This window comes from Eulemur rufifrons, chromosome 28 (assembly GCF_041146395.1).
Source record: "Eulemur rufifrons isolate Redbay chromosome 28, OSU_ERuf_1, whole genome shotgun sequence".
NCBI classification, from domain to species: domain Eukaryota; kingdom Metazoa; phylum Chordata; class Mammalia; order Primates; family Lemuridae; genus Eulemur; species Eulemur rufifrons.
This window is the reverse complement of record NC_091010.1, coordinates 37,034,318-37,058,107: the sequence shown is the minus strand read 5'-3', so window position 1 is coordinate 37,058,107 and position 23,790 is coordinate 37,034,318. Positions and strand designations below refer to the sequence as shown.

The following is a 23,790-nucleotide window of genomic DNA, read 5'->3' as shown; positions in this document are numbered from 1 at the left end:
CCTCTGGGCAAGATTGTGTCTAGATATGGTGCCTAGGACTTCTGCAGCTCTGTAGACAGAGCTGACGCCTAGAAAGGACCTGGGTCCTAACGATGTCACTGGACACTGAAATAACAAACTCTGGGGCTGTAGACTTTTTGTTTCTTGAGTTAAGAGCTTTCCTTATTATTTGAGCCAGTTTGAGTCAGAACTTCTTTTTTTTTTTTATTTTGCAGAGTAAAATTTTTTTAATAAACTTTCTTGGGGTATTATATATGTGCAGAAAAGTACATACAGATTAATTTTCTGAATATACTTGAGTAACTGGCCTCCAGGTCAAGAAACAGAACATGATCAGCATCAGGGTGGCCCTGAGGAAATGGGGCTGTATCTCCCACATCACAAGAATTAGAAATGAAAAAATGAAATTAGAGGCTTGGATGGGTTCACTGGTAGGTGATTCTACCAAACATTTAAGGAAGAAATTAAACCAATTCTCTATAAAAATGAAATTAGAGCTCCCTCACTCTTGCTCACAGTTTCTTTCTTGCCACTGGCTTCTAGCTCCTCCAAGCCTCCTCTTCCTGCCTTGTTATTGATCCAGGTCTCTCTCCCCATTCTCTCTCCAAATTCTCTCAGCTTGCACGTGCCATTCTGCATGGCAAAAAGCCCTATAATTAGCTAAAATAGGAATCACTGAATTTTCCTCAAGGTGTCCTGGATGCAGGGTGAGGGAAGTTGGGGAGGAGGAGCAACTATAATAAAGTCACCCTGCAAAGTGCGTATTGTCCCACTGAGCCGGTTGGAAAACTAAAGAGTCAGAGAATAAGTGAGTCACTTACTGGCCAGATGACTTTGGACACTCAGCTATTTGAATCTTGGGTGTTATTTTATTTGTACAATGAGTAGAATAATAGTACCTACTTCACAGGGTCATCTTTGGGATTGAGTGTGAAGGGCTTACATTACTAAGGGGGCAGTAGGTAGCAAGGACCATGTTCTGGTTCCTGGGATAACTTCTTTCCAGTTTCCACCCTGAGCAGGACGGGATTCTTCCCACCAAACACCATCAGCTGAAAGACTGAAAATCACTGGTAGCACAGGAGCCACGTGCAGACCCAGACGGGGCCACTTGCTGGGGTTTGAAGGCAGAGCTGCCTGCAGCCTTTAGCTGTCTGGGGAGAGGGGTTAAGGGAGCAACTGGCAGAGTTTATTGGAAGAAAGCAAACTCTTTTCTAGAAATCAATCAAATCATAAGGACGCCAATGAGAGTAAACTTTGAGCAATTACAAATAAACATGGAGTGTGAATAATCTACAAAGGCTATTTTTGGCTTTTGGTATAGGACACACTACCCCCGAGCAGACCTCCTGTGGGGAAAAAAAATGTGGTGGTGGGAGTCATAGATGGAATCGGCCAACTGGGGAAGAATAAGAATTTGGAGTGGATCAGAAGAGTGGCAGAGACTGACCTTAAAGATATTTAAATTAATTGGATATTAACTTGAACATCAGTATTTCCCGAAGTTCATAGCATACAGCTGATGTGATTTTGTTTCCCATGACGTTTATAACTTGGACTACTACTTAATGTTTTTCTTTAAATGGCATCATTAAAACATTGCTTTAGCCTAACTCTATATATTTTTATATTTCTAATTCACATCAAAATCAATATGTAACAATTTAAATAAGTGTCTACTTTGTACCACCTAAAAACCTGTCACCTTTTGGGAAATACCTTTGTCTATCATCATCTTTACAGGGATTAGATCATTCTCCACCAATCTCAGTAAGTCGTCTTCACAAGGTCTTGAGTTAAAGAATCCCTCCAGAATTGTTTTGCAGAGATAGCCAAGGCTTGATTCTTTTAATCCAAACTTACTTCGCTCCCATTCTTCCCCACGTTAGAAATATCAACTCCATTCTGTCAGTTCTTGAGTCCAGAGCTTTGAAATCATTCTTGACTCCTATTTCTCTCTCACATTCTAAATCTCACGGGAAATCCTTCAAAACGTGTCCATACTGTGACCACTTCACACCGTCTCCACCTGTAGCTCTCTGGTCTAAGTCTCTTGCTTGGATGTTGCAAATGCCCCAACTTACTCTCGCTGCTTCTAACTTTGCCTCTCTGCAGTGTGTATTGTGCATAGAATCTAGACGGTAGATAACAGAATAAGTTTTCTAAAAGCCAGATTGTCCCACTATTCTGTTCAAAAGTCTTTATGACTTACCACCACATTGGGAGGAAAACTGAAGTCCTTACCTTGCTCCCCAAGGCCCTTCCTGGCCTCCGTCCCCAGCATGTCACCTTGTACATCTTGACCGCATAACCTTTGCTTGTTCTTTTGCTCTGTCTGCTCAGGCCACCCAGGCCATCTCCTCTTCCTGCAACCTAGCAAGCACAATCTTGTCTGGGGACTTGTGTGCTGCCGCTCCTTTTCCCTATTACAGAATGTTTTTTTCCCCAGGCGTAAGCATGCGTTTTGCTCTATTACAGCTTTCTCCCCACTTCCTTCAGTTGTCCATGGAAATATCACCTTATCATAGAGGATTGATGATGCTATGTAAAATATTATGCTATACAAAACAACTTCCCTCCCTCTCATCTTGCTTTAGTCTTCTTCTTAGCACTTATAACCTAACAAATCATATGTAATGTTACTTTTTGTTTGTGTTTCTCCATTTACAATAGAAGCACCATGAAAAGAAGGACTTTGTTTTGTTTATGACTCTGTCACAGGGGCTTAAAAAAGTGCCAGGCAAATAGTAGGCACTTAGTAAATATGTGAATAAATACCAGATTGGGTAACTACTACCTGACAATTACAGTCAAGACTCCAGCGCCCAGCAAGCAAAAGTAGTCAGGGAGCACCGCCGTCCCCCAGACCTGCCCCTCCACCTTGCAGTTACAGATAATGCCCCATGTCACATGAGTAGTGTTCTTAGCAGTCAACGAACATTCACCAAAGGCCTATTATATAAGGTGTTGTAAAGAGATATAGTGAAATAAAAGGAGCTTGGACTCCAGGTGGAATAGGACAACTCCTTATTTAAAAAAAATTGTTCAAGACCAGATTTAAAAAGGACTGGACAACTCAGTGATATAGGTGGATAAAATGGTCAGAAAATGCTTCTTAAAATACATGGCCCCGTCTTGGGTCCTGAAGGAGGATGTTCCAGTTATGTCTTGCTACATAATAAACTACCACAAACATAGTGGCTTTAAACAGCCACCATTTTATTATAGCACATGGCTTTGTGGGTCAGGAATTTGAGCAGAGCTTGGCTGGGTGACACTTTTGTTCCATGTGGCGTTGGTAGGGTTCACTCCAGGGTATTCAGCTGCTGGATAGACTGGTTTGGAAGGTCTAAGACTGCTTCTTCATTCAAATGTCTGGTACCCTAGTGGGGGTGGCTGAAAGGACGAGTATAGTTGAGACAGTGACCAAAGTACATATATGCGGTCTCTCCAGCATGACAGCGTCAGGATTTTCAGATTTCTCATGTGGTGACTCACAGCTCCAAGAGTGAATTTTCTAGGAAGCATGGCGGTAGCTGCAGGGCCTTCTGTGACCCAGCCTCAAGAGTCACATGGCATCGCTTTCACATTCTCTACTGACAGTCGCAAGCAGTCACAGCCTACATGGACTCAAGAGAGAGGAGAAAGGTCAGATCCCCACCTCTCGATGGATGGAGTATCAGAGACGTTGCTGCTGTGTTTTCAAACTATCTCAGCAGCAAGGTAAGATTCAGGTAAGAGGGGAGTAGTTGGAATTGAATTTTGGAGGAGGGTAAGAGTTTGAACAGAGGTGAGAAAGAACAGATACATTCAAGAACAATAAAGAGACCTGTATGCCTGGAATGAGAGAACGACCAGGAGAGATATCAGAGTCACATAGAAAGCCAAAGGCTTGCTTGGGCTGGGGTGAGTGTGAATGTCTGGTTACGGAGTCTAGTCTGTATTCTGTAGACAGCAGTCTTCAAACTGTTTTGCTTACATATCCCTAGAAGAATTTTGAAAAACACATTTTTACGTTGGCATCCAATGTTTCTCCTCCATAATTTAAAAGTAATTGCAGAAGTCAGCAGCCCTCTTCCATGTTGTTATTCATTTTGATAGCGGCTCTTTTCCCTTTCTCCCTCCCACATCCTGCAAGATCATGGTGCATCTCTCCCTCCAAGTCTGTCCTTGGGGCAGGGAGGATCATACATGGGAAAGATTTTATAGGCGAAGAATGGAATTAGTGCATATCATTTTTGCTTACTTTCCATTGTCCAGATCTTCGTTACATAGCTACCCTGACTTCAGGGAAGGCCAGGAAGGAGGAGGAAACACAGCTTTTGAAGAAGAGCCAGCAGTCCTTGCTATAGAACGTAAGTAAGGCAAGTAAAGCAATCACCCCATTTATTGACGTACAGTAAGTATTCAACATAGCAGCTGCTGCTGTGGTTATCACTGTTATTATTATTACACATTCAGCCTACAAGCTGTGTTCTATGCACAGATGGATTTGCTCTCCCTTTTCTGGAGCTTTTAGGCCCCCAAGGTAGATGCATTTTAGGCAAAGGAGGCCCCAGAGCCTTGGAGCCCAATTAGTAGCTAATAAACCTCAGTAGACAGCCCTGCAGCTCCAGTCAGTGGGAAGAAGACAGAACCTGTGCAGTAACTCCCTAACCCCAGTTCCCACAGGGCTGTATGTCTATTTCATGCCTACCTTCAGCAATTCGTTGTTTACCAAACACTTGTACCACTGCTGTCTGCCTCACACCCAACTTCTCCTTCCTTGTGAGTCCCACAGTGGACCCTGTTATGGCCTGAAGAAAACCGGAGACTAGCCCCAGGCTGGGAGGCAAATTACTGTCCCTGTAGCTGTTATTCTAAGTGATGTATCAACAACTGAGGAAGCAGCACCATTTTTGTTTTTTTCTGTAGGAATTCTAGGCCTCTGAGCTTCTTGCATGGTGGCACAGGTGGAATGAAGATACCTGTTCAGACATTAAAAGTATTTGCTTTTTTCCTACTGCCTTCCTTCCTGCCTTTTTTGTCTCCTGCTAACCTGAGCCCAAAAGGGTTAGAATAACAAACTTTCACCCCAGGGACCCCAGTAACTTCCACGTGGATTCAAACAGGGGCCAGAAATTGATTTTTGGTTTTGCCTAGATAAGACTCTAGGGAAAATGTAAACACTGTCTTATTTGCTTCCCCAAACTACCGAGGTGACAGTGTGCAATCAACTTCCTCTATTTAGTTGCAATCTCCCTAGAAAAGTGGGGGCATCTCGTCTCCCAGAGTTTAGCTCATTCATCCAAAATGATCTTAACTTACATCTCTGTGCTGATTTGTCCTGTGAAGTCTCCTCTCAGTGGTGTGTAGTTGATAGGGTAGGGAATGAATTGAATATTTTCCAAATCAAATCGGATAAGCAGGTCTGTCTGAGAAAATGAATGACTGTTTCCAAGGCTGGGTTTGTGCAGGGTGCAAAATGACGAGCTTTTTTAGGTGTGACCTTCCAAGGATGGTGCAGGAGTTTGTCCATCAGCGGGCTCCCCAGGGGTACGTCCTGCCCAGTGCATGAGTCAGCACGCAAGTGGTTAAGCTGGCTGGTGAGCCTTGGCTTCCCTGGTTAGAGCCTCCAGCCTCCAAGAGTTAACCTGCAGCACTGCTCAGAGGAGCAGGGGCAGAGGATACCAAAGCGTCCCGGCACTCTGGCTTGCAGGGGAATGACATGCGGTTTTGAACAAGCAGCTGCCGCAGCAGGTTTGGGTATGTAGCTTTGCTTTGATTGATAGTGTTTTGTTTTCTCCCGAGAGAACAAAGCGATGGTTGTTCATGTTTGCAAACAAGATCCCTTGGACATTGAGAAGGAACAGATGTTTATTAGCCTGCTGTTTATCATGAAAATAAGTAACAGGGGTGCAGGGAGTGGGGGAGTAGATTCTTCACACTCATTTATATTTCTGATTGCAACGGCAGATTTTCTTTAATTCTATCTGAATTCCAGTGCTGTGTGGTCAGGTCATTTGAATGTCACGGTCACAGTTGAATTCAAAAGATGATCTTTCTGCTGTTCTTTCTGTGAATCTTCATATTTACATTCAGAGATATGGATTTGGTTTGAAGAGTTATTTGCTGAATTTCTGAAGCCAAGTGGCACGAATCCATCTTCCTACCACATTTTGGAAGGCAAGATTCAAATCCTTAGACTTAGCAAACTTCTCCAAATTTACCATATGCCTGAGTAAGAGAAGCATCATCTTGGATATGGCCTTTTTCTTTCTTACAACCTGACAACTTCGGTCTCGAGTGTATGCAGGGTGACCGGAAATAACCTTCAGTATCTCAGTTCTTTTAAATGACTCCCCTGGATTAGATCACCTGGGCCTTTCCAACACTTTGGGTGTCTTTCTCTGTTCTATCAGTTAAAAATATGTGAGACTCAGAGTAGACTAGAACTACCCCCAAAGACTTCAGTGTGATGGAATTTCCAAGGATACAGGGACTTAACTGAAGTTTGTGTGGATCTCATTCTGTCTCCATTCTGGCACTGCAGTATCAGCCACCAGCTGACTATGGGACATTGGTGACTTTTTCCCAGTTAGCACCCAATGCAGATTTAAAATATGGGATGTTGCTTGTCAGGCTTAGATCCTACTTAACAAGTTACTGCTTTCCAGTACAGTGATCAAAACTGGTCTTAAAATGTCTTGAAATCATCTAGCATATTTCCTCCTCAGTGCTCAGAGCTTCTCTTATATTAGCTTGAGTTTCCAACCAGTGGGAGACTCCTTTGGTAAATAAGTTTCTTTGGGAAAATGCAAACAGTACCTTAAAACCGGGGCAAGCTACTAGTCATTAGTGCTGTCATGTAAATCAGTTTAATGGCTCTTTAAAAATCACTCTTCCTGAGGTCATGGAGGTTTGCCAAAGTGAAGAAAAGGTGATGAGAACAAGGAATTGGGAGTCTGGGCTCTGCGGGCTGGAGGCTGGCAGGCAAAAGAAAGCAGATGCCTCTGCAGTGGTCAGAAAGGCCAGTTCAGGAATACTGAGTCCTGGGAAGAGGGCAACGGGGATGTGAGAGCAGGATCTGGAAAGCGCCATGCATGGTGGCAGATAGGGGTGAAGGCACCTGAAGACTTGCAGGGGTGCCTGGGCCTAGTTAGCATCCAAGGGAATCAGTGTCCAGATTCTCAGTTTCCATTTGAACTCCTTTCCAAACATTTCTTTCCCCCTATGAACTCATCTGAGGGCTCCTGCTTCAGAACTTCTCACGCATTTGGAATCTCACTGTGGGGCATTGTCCCAAGGTGTCCAGAAATCTGGCATCACGCAAAGGGCTGACTGCTGTATACATTGCTCCAGAGGGAGAGGAAAGTAAGAGCAAAGCAGACAGAAGCAGACCATATCCACATCTCATTCCGTCCAGGTTTCAAATTCGTGCCAAAGGCTCTGTTTCTGGGCTCTCTGACTGTCTCAGAATTACAGGTAAAGAGAGAGAAGGTTATTGTGGGGATAGAATATATGTATGAATGCATTTATTGAAAACAAAAAATGAAGTCAGATGATTTTTAACATCAATTTTGATTTGGCTGCCTGATTTGATGATGAAGTTGGTTTGGCTAATTAGGGTTGGGGGTGGATATTTCCTGTACGTTTATTCGATTGATTCTGCTGTTCAAGGTTTTGGCCAAAATAGATTTAACATATGTGTACAATACAGAAAATTGGTTAGTACAAGTTTTGCAACTAACTAAGCATATAAAAGTTTTCATTGTCACCTTAAAAAATGTGCAAAGGAGTAGATGATATAAAAAAATTATTTAAGGGCGTTTTGTAAAGGTCACCGGTGTGCAGTATCCTTAAGGTGAGATAAACCTTCTCTGATAGGAAGTGCCTCTGCCCTCGGTCTACTCTTGGTCTTGTGCCTCCTGCATTCTTTCGCTTCCCCCGCAACTCTAGGGTCCTGCACTGTCCTTAGTCCGTCTCCACAGCACTTCGTGTGAACCAGCTAGGTGATTTTTTTGATGTGTTCAGTAGTTGCCTAGTAATGTGAAGATAAAGCAGGAAATGTTCCTAAGGTAAGGGTTAAAGAACAGGAGGATTTATTCAGTAATGTATTCATCAGGCATTTTTTGAGCACCTATCCTGTGTCAGGGTGGCGTGATTGCTGCAGCTGGACTCCAAAGGTGTGAATTCAAATCCTGTATCTACAACTTACTAGCTCTTTGGACTTCCTGGAGCCTCAGTAGCTTCGTTTGTAGAACTGGGATCCTGTTTGCTAAGCTCCCAGTTGGTGCTGGGGACAGACAGGAACAGGAAGGGACTCTTAACGCCAAATCGTTTAATGGAGAAACAGTCATCAAATACTAAGTGTCAGATTAGGAGGGTGTATAAAGTTTAAGAGGAAGACATAGATTAGGCAATTGACTCTGGGAGATCACCATTGTAATAAATGACATCTTTAGAATGCTCTGTTGTTGACACAGCACTATCACACATATCCTCTCTGTGCTGGCTCCACAACTCTGAAGTAGACTCTTGGTAGGAGGATGAGGGAAGTCACCCCCATTGCCATTGACAAAGGAAAAGACTGGTGAGCTGGAGTGTTGCCTGGAAACCTTGCCTCGTTGGTTAAAGCCAGGAGCTGGCTCTGAAATAGCTTCCAGATTGGCACCTTTCCAAAGCCTCTCTCTGCAGTGACACTTTGTGGGTCTCTGTATTTCCTCCTCAGAGAAAGAGGTGCCTGCTTCTCTGCAAAGAGGCAAGGTCAAGGCAATCATAAGCAAGAAAAGCGGAGGACACATCGGATCCCCAGCGCCTGTACATCGTGCAGAGGGAGGAAAGGAGCCGAGCTAATCTGGCCATCCCTCAGGGCAGGCACCGGGAGTCTTGGTGCCATCAGGGAGGAACGGATACCCTTGGAAAAAAAAATGGTAATAGAGGCTTTGCAATGGCTGGTTCTCTATCCCCAGGATCAAGATTCCGAAACGGGGATCACCCCACATCACTGGATTTGAGTGTCAGGGGATCATTCTGGAAAAAAGGAAACTTTGACACCCCAGCTCACTGCAGCAAAGGACACTTTTGGCTTTGACTCTAAGTTGTGCTCCTCAACTGTTTTCCCATTCAGGATGAGGGAATTTGTCCCACATTTCTCCAGGAAGGTGGGGTCCAATACCAGTTGTATCTGTGATTCAGGGAGGCTTCTTCTCACACCTGACAGAGACAGCTGCAGCCACAATGAGACATTTCAAGAGAAGGAAGTGGTCAGGGGGTTCGCCCTCACCAGATTATGGCAGCCAGCGAAGCCGCAAGAGGGCAGGGCAGATAATGGCACCTGCGACCGTGAAGAATTTTAGTGTCTGCTCAGGAGGGTAACAGGAACTTCTTGGGTCTCTGCCAAGAAATGAGGCCCCCAAGGACCGCAGAGAATCTCCTGGAACTGTTTTCAATATTGTTTTTATTGCTACTCACATTTCCTGATTGCTGTTCCAGACTGACCTTGTCTGACGTTTTTGACCACACTTACCATGCTTCCCCTTGTAACCCCTCTGCCTTCTCTGCTCCTGTCATCCCAAACAACTTGGAGTTTCCCAAACCCCATTTCCTCTCTCTATTATCTTCAGGCCTTTGTGCATGCCATGCCTTCTTACCAGGTGAAGCGCATCACCAAAATGGCCACAGGTCTTCACCCCTCCCTGTAACCACACCTATGTAATGTGACTTCCCATCAGGAGGCAGAAACCCTTTTCCCTCTTCTTGAATCTGGGCTGGGCCCTGAGACTTGCTTCGGTTGACAGAATGCAGAGGAAGTTAACAGTGTGCCAGTTCTGAGCCAAGGCACTGGAAGGCTTGTGTGTTTCCATTTGTTCTCTTGGAAGCTTGCCTACCTGCCCATGTGAAGGAACCTGGGCTGGCCTGCTGGAGAATGAGAGACCACTCGCAGCAGAGACAAACTGTCCAAGCTGAGGCCACCCTAGACCAGCTCCCACCCAGCCCCCAACCAACCCAGAACCTCTATGTTGATACATTAGAAAGTCCCAGATCATAGCTGCCCAGCTGGGCCCAGCCCAACTTGCTAATCCACAAGATCATGAGCTAAACAAAATATTGTTATTTTAAGCTATTAGGTTTTGGGGTAGTTTGTTATGCAGCCAACCTTAGCTGACCTTTCTGCTTAACAGTTACCTTTCTAGTCCCAACCTGGTAAAGCATTTTCTGAGCCCCTTCAAGCCTGGGTTAGGGCCTCCTCTTATGGACCCCAGAGGTATACATAGTTCAGTATCATAATTACTTAGGCATCATCTCTATTTTATATTTGATTGTAAGATTTTTGAGAGCAGGAACTTCACCTTATGAATTGTATTCTTTAGTCCTAGAGCAGTATCTGGTACTCCATAGATGCTCAGAAAATATTTTTGAATAAAAGAAAGAATGGATTAAATCAGAGGTTGCAACTTATATAGACTGCATATGTTCAGTCTGTCCTGCATAGTATTGACCTAAAGAGTGATAAAAATGTGTTTTATCCCCAAAATTGTTGGCCTACATTTAAAAATCAAGATATTTGAGATAAACAGCTGTATTATTGATTTCCATTAAAAAATGGGAAGATCCATCAACTCTGGGCCTGTATTTCTGCATGGCACCAATGAGTGGTGGCTGTCCCCATTAGATAGGGCACACACTTTCTGACCCTGGCAGTCAGGGTCATCCCATTGTCTCCTCAACCTTTATTGGTATTTTTTTTTTTAATTTGATGATTTGATTTGATTTTTGCTTTTTTAATTTATTTTTTATTTGTATGTATTCATAGGGTACAAATGCAATTTTGCTACATTGAAATTAATCTATTGCATTGTGGTGAAGTCAGAGCCTTCAGTGCATCCATCACTGGAGCAAGGCACGTTGTACCCACCAAGAAACCTTCCCTCATCTACCCCATCCCACCCTTACACTCTCTGACCCTCCATTGTCCATTCTTCCACGCTCTGCTTCCTTGTGTACACAGTGTTTAGCTCCCACTTACAAGTGAGAACATGTGGTATTTATCTTTCTGTGTCTGACTTATTTCACTTAAGATAATGGCCTACAGTTCCATTCATGTTGTTACAAAAGACATGATTTCATTCTTTTTTATGGCTGAATAGTATTCCATTGTATATATATACCACATTTTATTTATCCAATCCTCCACTGATAGACACTTAGGTTGATTCCATAACTTAGATATTGTGAATAGTGCTGTGATGAACACATAAGTGCAGGTGTTTTTTTGTATATATTGATTTCTTTTCCTTTGGGTAGATACCCAATAGTGGGATTGCTAGATCATATGATAGTTCTATTTTAAGTTCTTTGAGAAATCTCCATACTGTTTTCCATAGAAGTTGCACTAATTTACATTCCCACCAACAGTGTATAAGAGTTCCCTTTTCTCTGTATCTTCACCAACATCTGTTATTTTTTGTCTTATTAATAATAACCATTCTGATTGGTGCAAGATGATATCTCATTGTGGCTTTAGTTTGCATTTCTCTGATAATTAGTGATGTTGAACATTTTTTCATATGTTTCTTGGGCATTTGTTTGTCTGGAGACATCTGTAAGTTTCCCTCCCACACTTACCTGCTGTAAAGCACTCAACACTTAGGAGAGCCATTGGTAAACGTGCCCACTTATTTACTCTGGCCTTTAATATGGGCGTGTTGCAGGCAGCCTCCCTCTTTCTGGGCAAGATTTTAAGCATTGCTTATGGTCTCACTTTCTGCCCCTATAAACTGGGTTTGTTTTCTCTTTCTCCAATTCACGCTTTAGGGCTTTCAAGGATAATTCAACTTATAACCTGCCTGAACGAGAGCAAGGTATTTTCTTTCATCACGTAATTCAGTTTCGTTATGCAAGTAATTGTGGTTTGGCTGGAGGCATCCACACCCAGCAGTGTTGGCAGGCCTGCCAGGGACATCATGCCAGTTTTCTGATGTTTTTCCCTTTAGTGAGAAAAGTCTCATGTCTTAAGACTCTATGTAAAACTGCTGTTGGTGGCATGTCCCCCTCATGACGGATTGAAGTAATTTTTCAGCAGTGTGAGGTGAGATAGGAAGGTTTGGTGTTTTTTGTTTTGTTTTTTCCTGAGACAGGGTCTCACTCTGTCACCCAGGCTAGAATGCGGTGGCATCATCATAGCTCACTGCAACCTCGAACTCCTGGGCTCAAGTGATTTTCCTGCCTCAGCCTGCCAAGTAGCTGGGACTACAGGTGCGCACCACAATGCCCAGATAAATTTTCTTATTTTTTGTAGAGGTGGGGTCCCGCTATGTTGCCCAGGCTGGTCTCAAACTCCTGGCCTCAAGCGATCCTCCTGCCTCAGCCTCCCAAATTTCTGGCATTACAGGTATGAGCTACTACACCTGGCCTACCAAAGGTATTTTTTTTTCCTTTCTTTTTTTTTTAATGACTACTCATTCTGTGCACAAGGCTTCTAATTCAATGATTGAATATTTGAAGAAAGAAACCCTTTAGCCAATGCATAATTCCAGGTTTGTAAAGGAACCCACCAAGGTTGGCTGATGTTAAGCAGGAATTCATTCTTATAGTTCTACTCTACCACTTGTTTACACTGGCATCTGTGCTGATTGCTCAGTGCCCAGGCTGAACCAGTAGTTACACATTCTGAATACATCAACCCTAGAATCGACACGTTGGAATGAAAAAAATACTAGTCTTCAACTTTGGACTCAGTTGCGAGGCAACAGGCTTGGCAACTTGGTCACAGCTCTGTGCACCCTGGTGTTATCAAATCCCTCATGTAAACAGTGATATGATTATCCTGTTCAGAAGAATCTTTATCTCTTATGATGCACCCAAGGTTCACCTCACCTGGGCATGGAAAGGTAGCTGAACCTGATCTCTGATTAGGGATGTGAATAAGCAGGTGGAACTCACTCTGTTCCATTAGTCCTGACTAAATTGGTGGAAAAAAGTCCCAAGCACTCGGACCACTGACTTCTGAGGTAAGCACTGTCCTCCTCATATATATAAGAAATAGAAACTCTATTTTTAGTAGTAGTTATTCATTTGAGAATGCATAAGAATAGGCTAGTACAGTTGACAACTTCTTTTTTTTTTTTTTAGCCTAGTTGGGGAATTAAAGTATTCCCTTTAAATGACTTAAATTTACACTTTAAAGTCACACTCGGTGTGACTTTTGCATATACCCGAATTCATCCCTTAAAAAAAAATTACCTTTATATTACAAAAGTAATATGTGATTATTGCAGGAAAATTTAAAATATGGTTAAGTAAAATGCGTAAAATAAAAAAAATCCAAATCCCACTCTAATAAAACAGTGTTGTATTTTGAAATGGATTATTCTAATTATCTCTTGTCTCTGTCTTTCCCTTTGTATGGTTGATAGTTTTAAATCTTGCAGTTCTTTCTTTCAAACTGCCAAATTAAGAAAAAATATCCTGGAGAAAACTGTTTTCAAATGTGTTACACATCATGGTGTCCTAAAGCTTGTTAAAAATGACTCAGATTGTCACTCTGACCGTTGATTATTGTCCTGGATGGAGTCATTTTCACTTGAGTCTCTTTCAGCTACCACTTTTGCTACCTGTGTGCCTGTTTGCACAAACCTGGCTTGTCCTAATTTTCTGCGATTGGAAGGGAAAGAACAGTTGGTTGGAATTGTATGTAAATTAAAATTCTCCTCCATCTGAAGGAGCCTAGGAGTCTCTCTTGTCATATAAAATGCATGGACTTTATTTCATGAACTTCTGTGACCTAGAGGCCTTTGCTATTTACTTCCTATTTTTCACTATGCTTTGGAGTTGAGATTGCATGAAATTTGATCTCTGAATTAGAGAGATTTTAATGTATTTTGAAAAGTAGAAACAAAACCGTTTGATTTGAGGTGTTTATTGGATCAAAAGAACTTAAAAAGATTTATAATTTAGATAAGGAGTCATCTTCATTACCTGGCATTGTGATGGTATTAGAGTCAGGACGGGCCAGAAGTTTGTTGTAGTAACAAATAACCCCCCCCAAATCTTAGTTGCTTAACACATAAACATTTATGTCCTCTTTATGCAAAGCCCATTCCTGGTCTGGTGACTCTTGACATACTTCTTCCAAGTGGTATCTCAAGGATCTTGTAACCTGTCATATGGACATGTGACAATCAGGATCACCACTGTGGAGGAAGGGACACTATGCAGAACTCACACCCTCTCTCAAATGCCTCAGCATTAAATACTCCAGCCCAGAAGTGACACATGTCACTGCCACTCACAGTCCATTGGCCAGTAACTACCAGGGGGCTGGAAAGCATAGCCTTCCATACTGTCGTAAAGGACTAGAGAATCAACTATGAATGAGCGCTCCAGTCTTCACTGCAGTGACCTCGGGCAGGTAACTTTGCTTTATCTCCAAAGGGGTTGGCCTAGAGGACTGCAGAATCCTTACCTCTTCTCACTTCCCCTGCGTCTAAAGGCCTGATTCGTCTTATAACAGCTTTGTGGTTTTGACTACTTTGCATAAACTATCTTATTGTTACTCTAAAGATGTGAAGTATATTAATACTTATAAAAGGCAGATGCTTGTGTTGCATAGTGTAGCTGGTGGTTAAGCTAGAAAACTTTGAAGGCAGATGATCTGGTTTTGAATCCAGCTTGATCACTTACTGGCTATATGACCTCCGGCTATTTGTTTTAATTTCCCTATGATAGTTTTTGTTTTGTAATTCAAATGTAAAATGGGGATAGGGATAGTACTACTCTCATAGAGTTACCGTGAGAACTAAATGAAGTAATTCATGCAATGTTCTTAGAGCAGTGTCTGGAACATACTAAGAGTTCAATAAGTTAATTTCATTTTATTTTTTATGATTTTAAAAAGGTGACTGTCCTTCTTGCCCCAGCTTGATATGTATCTACATAGTAAGAGCTCAATAAATTATTGTTTAATTATCGTCCTTTTTGTCCTGGCTGGATAAGCCAGCCCAACCCACACAAGTCTCTCTAATCTACTGACTCATAAAATGGAGTCAAAAATACTACCTGTAGGTGACCTGGACCCAAGGCTGCCAACCCCTTTGGACTTGTGCCTTGTCTGCGTTAGCTTAGATGCCACCCCTGCCTGGCCCCATCTTGTTTCTGACATCAGAGTTGTATCTTGCCTTTGGCTCCTGCAAGCTCAAGATTCCTGCCTGGTTTCTCTCTTGTCATTGATCTCTGGCTGTCTCTCATTGACTTTTGTCTCCCTCTGACTCTTTGGCATGTCCTACCCTAACCTCAGTCCTGAGGACTTCCTACCCATGCCTCAGCCTCCAGTTCATGCAGAGGCGTGGTCATGGCCTCCACAAAGGGGGATCATCAGACAGACGCCCACTTTCGTTTCATTGACTGCACCCTTTGAGCCTTGTATTTCAGATGTCACCTGGCTCTTATCACCATCCCAAATCAATGACAAACCCAAGATGTTAAGTCCTCCTGCAGGCATTACCCTCTAGGTAGATACATATTAACAAGAACTTTTTCCTTTTCTTCCTAGGTCTTAAGTAGATTGTCTTTGGGAAGGATTTAGACAATTGCAGCAAGAGAGAATGTGAGAAATGGTTTGTTCACCTCTGGCACAGGGATGGTCTGGTTCTCCTTCCCTTTTACTTCTTGATGATCTAATGGGAGGTTCCCTGAATGGTTGGTGGCCAGTGAGTTTGCTCCAGGCAGGGAAGGGAGCAATTCCTACTCAGCAGAGTTCTCCTCAGGTCGGTTCTGCCCAACACAAGAAAGACAATACGCCTTCCTGCTAAGCTCCATTCACATGCTCCTCCCTCTCCCCTCACGTTGGCAGAGAGAACATGGATTGCGTCAGGGTGGACTTGATATGATAAGGTTGCTTTCTGCTTCTCTTGGTTTTCTTTTCCAAGCTTTACCAAAGGACCATGTGGTACTTTTCCCACAGGTGCACAGTACCAGGGGAGTTGCAAACCAGCTGAGATTTATGTAGAGGGCAAGAGTTACATCAAATGATACTGTCACCCCGTCCCTGAAATGATGATAAATGCAGCTGCAGCCTGCTTCCTCCCAATCTGCCTTTGTAATCTTGTATAGCAAACAGGTCAAATTTGTCACTGCCAAATAAAATAAATTCTTATCCGTGCCTTTGGAAAAAGATAAATCATCAGAGAATAATTTCCAAATATTCTGAAAAAGATTATACAGCGCCCCCCCCCCCCCCACTGTTTATGTAACAGTAGAGACTTGGGGAAGTTTTGCAATTCCAATTCTAGTTTTATCTAGATTTTTAAACTCTCTGTATGTGTCAAAATAGCAAAAGACATTCCTCCTCCCTTAAGGTTGAGTTTATCCAACTCGAATAGGGAGATCTTTAGAACCAAGCATGAGGAATATACCAAGAAAAAATAACTGTGCTATAGAGTTTAAAATGCACAGAACCTACCACTCCTGGGTACCCATAATATTTTAATCCATAATTAATACAATAACTGATTTGCATCTTGTTACAGAGTTAGCAGAGTAATTTTAAAAACATACCATCGTGTGGTCTTTTGACAAGGTAGGTTCTTATTTGTCTTTCTTTTTCTAATAAGGAAAATGAAGCTCAGAAGGATTGTGGGATACTGAAGACAAACAAATAAACAAATACATAAATCTAGACTTTGGATTTAAATGCCAGTTCTTCTCATACCCTCGATGCTTCCCTTTATCTTTTTCCTTTGTACTGAAAGCAGGACTGGGGTAAATTTGACGAGAGAAGCTCCGTAATCCTGGAGTAGTTTATCTGCCATGTTCTCTGAGAAAAGCAGAAGGATTGTCATCATCTACTTTTTCTGGGAACATGGACTTTGTAAATCCCCTGGGGGAAGGAGAGCCATGGTGTGCCCCGCTGGCCTGCTCCACTTTCCTCCTTGCCCTGCCACTGTGGTTAGAGCCGGGACCTCCCTCATGGAATCAACCTGGTTTCCCCGGCACACAGGGGCACATCCCTAGTTGCAGTCTCAGGCTGAACATATGATGAACCCATAAGGGGTTAAGTAAGAAACAACCATTCCAGCTTGGAACAGACGAGCCCTCCCTCCTACTGCTTGCTGGTTGAGTTCAAGGTTGAACTGAGACCCTTGAAAATGTGAGTCTGTAGTTAACTGAATATGAAACTGATTTGAAGTTCAGGGGGATTTTTCAGTCCTGCACAAAACCCTTGAGATGTCAAGGTATCGCCATAGCAGCCCTGTGTACTTAAAACAAATTTCTTTTTGGATCCAATAAAAAAATTCGTTGTGTCAAACTGCTCATCACTTTTAACTTTAGAAATGTTCCCAGAGGCAGCTTGGCACACACAGGGTCCAGTTGATTAGAATGTGTAGATCCACCATAGAATCTCACTTTTGTGAGATTTAGCTGGGCCAAGTTCCTAGTTAGAGATAACAGAATCTACTCTGCTTAAAAAGAAAAGGATTTATTAAGGGATAGAGATAACTAACAGAATCATTGTGAAGGCCAAAGACAGACAGTTGAGGCTGAGCTTTCAGGAACAAGGCCCCAACTTAAATGGCGGAACTGAGCCGCTTAGAGGGAGGCTGTCTCAGCCACGGTCATGGAATAAGGAAGCAGCCACCCAGCTGCCACTCAGAGCTGTGCTCCCATGATCCAAGCCAGCAACATGGAGGTCCCATGCCCTGCATCTCTCCCCAGGTGGCTGGGTTCTGAATCAAAGTCTCATGCCAGTGTGTCTGAAAGGCAGAACCTAAACTCCGTCTGGACGACAGGCAAATGGGGGTCCAGTTTCTGCATGCCAGAAAGATTTGGAATGAGTGTTGAGTGAAGCACTTCAGAGTATCTACTACTGGGCTTTTAACCTACCTCTTTCCCACTAGCCGGCAGATTCAAGAACAAATCTTACATCCAATCATCTGCCCTCCCATCTGTCCTTCTAACTGTCCATCCATCCATCCTACTTTTGCACTTTTTGTAGTATCTTTTTTAAATTCTGTGTTTCAGAATGCGTCTCTATAAACGTAAGACTTTCTTTTAAAAGTAGAATCACAATACCATTCTCACACCAGTATTTTAAACAACAATCCCTTAACATTGTTAAATATCTAGGCAGTGTTCACATTTCCCCAATGGTCTCATAAAAAAAGAGTTTGTTTGGATCAGGTTCCAATGTTGGTTTTGAGCCTACATCATTCTGTTGATTGATGTGTCTCTCAAGCCTCTTTCAGTGCAGAGCTTTTATCTCTCTCCTTTCCTGTCCTCTTCCCACCACCCTCTCCTGGCCGGGCTCTCCTCTGCCCTCTGTCCTTCTCTCCCCTCCCCCCATTCTTGTTCCTGTTTGCCTCTCTCAGCCCCACCCCCTTTTCTTCCTCTTGCTCCTCCTTTTTTCTCTTCTTCTCCATTTCCCATTTGTTTTTTTTTTTTTTTTTGTTTGTTTTTTTTTTTTTTTTTTTTTGAGACAGAGTCTCACTCTGTTGCCCAGGCTAGAGTGAGTGCCATGGCTTCAGCCTAGCTCACAGCAACCTCAAACTCCTGAGCTCAAGGGATCCTCCTGTCTCAGCCTCCCGAGTAGCTGGGACTACAGGCATGTGCCACCATGCCCGGCTAATTTTTTCTATATTTTTTTTAGCTGTCTATATAATTTCTTTCTATTTTTAGTAGAGATGGGGTCTCCCTCTTGCTCAGGCTGGTCTCGAACTCCTGAGCTCAAACGATCCGCCCACCTCGGCCTCCCAGAGTGCTAGGATTACAGGCGTGAGCCACCGCGCCCGGCCTGTTTTTTTTTTTTAAAACTGTTTCATTCGTAATACACTTTCTCACGGTCTGGATTTGGCTTACTGTACTCCCGTGTTGTACTCTGACATATGTCTGCAGTTGTCTCTCGTATGTCCTACAAACAGGCACTGAGATCTAGAGGTAGATCCAGTTTAGGTTTCACTTTTTGGTAAGAATACTTGAGAATGTTGCGTACATGGTTCAGAGGCTTGCTATATCTGGTTGTCTCTTTTTTGGTGACATAAGCAGCTGTTGATAATCTTTGCCCAGATCCATCATTTCACTGGGGGTTCCGAAAATACAGAGACTCAAGTTTGTCATTGCCTCCTCGTTTATTAGCTGGAATACTTTGATCTAGAGGAACTGGCCCTCATCAACTGCTTGGCTTTCCCAAAGTACACGTATACAGGAAAAGCAGAGTACACCCTTCATTCCCACTCTTCCCCACCCTGCTTTTTTTTAACCAAATATTCAGAATAACGAATTGATTCCCTAGCATCTTTTAAAAAGTATCATTATCACATCATGAACTGAAGCATATATGATATGTTTCAACTAATATTTTTTTAACTGATGCTCCAATGAACTGATCTTTGGTTAGTCTGAGCCTCTTTAGTTCTTTTGATATAGTTTTGATAATTTTGATAACTTTTAAAAATTTCTGGTATGATAAAAATATTCCAAGTTTAGTTTATGTGATTCCTGCCCTACACACAAAACCAGCATTTTTCCCCAAGCATCTCTGGTTCCTGTTAGCAAGAAACGGTCTTTAGAGATGACAGTCTGGATGTACATAAAATAGTACATGTTTTCTAGAAGCAATTTAATCTTTGAGTACTCTAAGAGTTAAAGAATGGAAGAATGTGGCCATTAGCATAGAGTGTATGAAATTAGCACCATGCCTTTTAAGGATCCAACCTGGTAGGCATAAGAAGAATATTAAGAAAATTTGTGATGCTAGTGATTATTGGTTAATGGTTTAGAATCTGTGTTTTGGAAGAAATATTATTATGGCTTGAATACAGTTTTCCCTCAGTTGCCTTTACTTTGTGCTGTGTAGTTTTCCCCTCTGTGATAGAGTGTCAAGGGATAGAGAATATAGCTTTTCTTCACTGCTAATAAAGAGTGAACACATTGAACTTTGTATCTCCAGAGGCTGCCAATCCAGGGCCCAGGTAAGGGTGATGTTGACAGTAGGAGTTTGGTGACGGGAAAATTGTCTTCTCTAGGAGTCTGGAGACTTGGGCTTGTATCCTAAAATAACCACTGCAGGATCATGCTCACTTTCAACTACCCTTCCCTGTTCTGGAAAGTTGTGTCTGTTTCCTTGTCTGTAAAAATGGGTGGAGTATGTGTACATGAGTGACTTTGTTGGGGTGGAGTGTAGAGAACAGTTAGGTTATCCTAGCTAATAGAATTTATGTGGAGGTCATTCAGACAGAAATAAAATATGTGCACAAGTTAAAATATTTGCAATGACTGTATCTTCATCTTATCCCAGGCTAGTCTTATTCCTGGCTATAGGAGCCAGATTTTCTCCACTGGCTCTGCCATAGTGCTTGGATTCTCAGCCCCTTATAGTTCAGGTATGATCTTTCAAATGTCATCTAGGAAAGGTGATATGTGAAGCCATTATCATCTACTAAAACCCTACCTAAAATGACCTCATCTGACTAGATTGTTGGCCACTGAGCAGGACTCTATGAATGGGCCATGGCATGGCTATTTTTCATGAGGAGGAAGATGTCTGAAGAGGTCTGGAAGAGACCACAGGGGCTGTCCAGAGGCCTCCCACTGCAAGGCAGAAGGGAGTGAGAAGGAAATCCAATGGCAGGTCACCAGTGGGTATCTGCTGTTTCTACCGCCCAACATCTATACCACCTTGATTTTCTTTTTGGGGAACTACCCTTCCCTCTTTGGGGATAGTCCTTGTTAAGATTTGCATTTAGGCACCCCTCAAAGGACAGGATAAGTGTATGACCCAAGCTAGGCCAGTCAGATGCTGTCTTCAGGACCTGACTCCTGAATGCAGTAGCACAAAATCTTTCAGCAGTGGAGGGCTTCCTTCCCAGTGGTGATGCGCTGAAGATACTGTCCCACGGCTCCTGCTCCTACATCCACGGAGCTGCCCTGATGCCTGCCCTTCATGAGCCTGGATCTGCAGCTTTTCTTGCTGCCATCTGGTGAATTTACTTTTCCTCTCTCTGTTTTCCCTTTGCCTTAAGTTAGCCGGATTTGGTCTCCATTGTTTGTACAAGGATTCTAACAAAAATGTACTTTAAAAAAATCTTGTTCGATACTATGATTTAACCTGTTCCCCTCTGTAGCAGCAGAGAGGAATCTAAAATGCATTACTAAATGCCCTGTCTGAAGGCATTTATACCTCTAACATTTCAGTTGGAACTTTGTGGGCCTCTCTTCAAACTCTGCAAGGAACTAAGCAGCCTATGTGGTTTTCTGCAAACTGTGAACTGGACAGCCTGGATTTACTAGTACTAACTTTGTCTCTTGAGGTCCATTGTTTAACTTCATGTTGTTTTGTAGTATCCATTCTTCAAGAGAAGGAAAAACATTTTATTTTCCCCATTGCAAAAGTAATATAGTATGGCTATTTTAGAAAATACCAAGCAAAAATATAGAAACCAAAACCACCCATAATCACCAAATAATCACTTCTTAATATTTTGCTGTACTTTTTCAGTCTTTATGACTGCTAAGGGCCAAAAGCTTCAAGATTACTGACCGTTATAACTTTTGGCCATATAATGGTAAAGGCTGAAATTTTAACATTGTCAAAGCTATTTCTGTAATGTCACAGTGTGAGTTTAGTGCCGAAAAATCATTAACCTGCTATCTCGCTTCTGTAAGACTGCTTGCTAAGGACAGTGCCCCAAGTGTGGGAATGCAGCACCCATGTTCTGCATGACCTAGCCCTAAACTGCCCAGATCCTGTTGCACCAGGACATGAGAGTGATGTGATGCTGCTTTTTGCCCCTGTCATCATGCTTGCTCTGCCCCTGTGATTTTTCACCCGCGATAAAAGCTTTACGTTTCAAAGGCTCAGGGCTGCTCTCTGTAGCACAGGAGTAGTCACTGGCCAGCCAATAAAGACTCCTGATTTGGCTCAATTCGGTCTTTAGGTGGTCATTTCTCGCATCTCAGACCATAACAATGACCATACATATATAAATGATGTACACTTTACAAAAATGAGATCAATATTTGGTAATTGTTTCATGTCATTAAATTTTTTTTCAGTATAATTTTTAATGGTTGCATAGCATTTTTGCCCTATTGTATCATTTATTATTCACATTCTTAGCTAATCTACAATTTTTTGGGTTTTTATGTGAATTCCTACAAATTAACATCACTTTTCTGTTCTGGAATTATTGTAAATATTGCTCAGTGGTATCCGTAGCCCACACTAATGTCCCTTTGATTGCAGGTAGAATGACCATTGGTAAATGAAACAGGTGCATTTTTTTTTTTTTGAGATCCAGGTTATAGGTCTCTCACAGAGCTTGTCATGCTGGAAGAGTTGTATCAAGGCTGAAATGACCTTCAGTCCAGCAGGCCTTCTGCAACTTCTACCTCCAATATCAGGCTGTCCTGGGAGAGAGTTTGTATATAAGCCTTTTGTTATCAATACACTTTAATCTTATCCTTGTACCAAGCTCACAGAGGTATGCTAATGAGAACTTTAACTCTCCTGGACTTGACTGTAAAAATCCTTTTTCAGTAGGTTTCAGAAAGCGCTAAGAAGTCTGAGCCCAGCAACGTGCAAGGGGAAAGAGAACAGGCTCTGGATGGCCATTTGCTTTCCTGAGATGTGAAAGCTCTTTTGAATAGGACAATCAGGTAAGAAGGACTGTTTTTTCTTGGGGAGGGAGGGAAGGAGAGATCTTGAATAATCCTGTGTCTCAGAGATCATAAAGGAACCCGAAAGCTTCATCTCATTTTCTTAGTTTTGGAAACCTCCTTTGCCAAATGTTATCAATACTTTTTACTGTCACCTTGAAAAACAGGGACCTCAGTGTGGTGCAGATGTGGCAAATGGCTTGCTATTGTGTCATGAGAGCCTCATTATTGAGCTTGTGGGATTATGACAGATTGAATGGGAACCATTATGAAATCTAGAATCCTTTAAGATACAATCATCTGCTCAGCTCTCCAAGGTGCATTTGCATTCTGAAGGTAGACTAGGCATCTGCTTTAACATTTGCGTTCATATTGTAATCATCAATGAGAAATAAATAGTGCTAATCCAAATTTTGATTTCCCTAAAGGTGATGGTAGAGTCAGCTAAAGTGGTTCAAAAAGAATGGTAATGTGTCAGCAGTAATTCTGGCAGCTCATCAGAGTGGTAAAACACATGAGGTAGATCATTCAGATCCAAGTAAGAGGTGGGAACTAAGGTGAAATCAAGTGCCATTGTTGACTTGTGTATGGGGTTGGCAGTAGTGATCAGTTCAGTGGAGCAAAACTAGAAACAAACAAAGAAGAGTGTTATTTTGTACCCTCTTTGTTTGATTCACAGTCTCTTACCATGTGACCACTTTTGCATACACAATCTGGGGGTCAATGCTCTGAGGTTGGGAGGTCCAGCTGTTGGTCATCTTGGCTAGCAGGCAGGCTCAGGGAAACCCAAACTTTGAGCAAGAACTAGGTATACTGGGTTTGAGGCTTGCTAGTGAAACAGCAGCTAATGACTAATAAATATTTGTAGATCATTAGAGTTTTGAGGCATATCTTAGAGGTGTTTCCTCACTTCTGGAGACTAAGGTGTGGACCTAATTTATTTTGCCCTAGATTTGAAGTCGTCCCAGCTGGTGGTGCTGAAGGTGATTATGGTGGTGAAATGGATGAGGAAAGCTTCTCAATAACCAGGAAATTTGGGAAGATGTTTTAGTCACTTTTTCCACTCCCACTTCAGCCTTACCTCTGAAGTGTCTGCTGTTAGACTGATCTTTGACCTCCCGTCTGGGGATTGCAAAATCAAATGCCTGCACAGAACAG

General features: G+C 42.5%; 1 protein-coding gene across 4 annotated transcripts in view; it reads left to right on the top strand.

Moving 5' to 3' along the window:
• The first annotated feature begins 5,336 nt into the window (after positions 1-5,336).
• ASAH2 (N-acylsphingosine amidohydrolase 2) overlaps positions 5,337-23,790 on the top strand; it is an 82,871-nt gene continuing 64,417 nt past the window's right edge. Inside the window, exons 1-3 of one of the 4 annotated variants that reach the window (XM_069459784.1) lie at positions 5,337-5,745; positions 12,281-12,373; positions 22,514-22,632. The gene's annotated coding sequence lies outside the window, so the exon portion shown is untranslated. Of the gene's footprint in view, positions 5,746-12,280; positions 12,374-22,513; positions 22,633-23,587; positions 23,616-23,790 lie in introns of those variants that run through there. The other 3 variants (XM_069459785.1, XM_069459781.1, XM_069459786.1) reach the window with 3 other exon arrangements.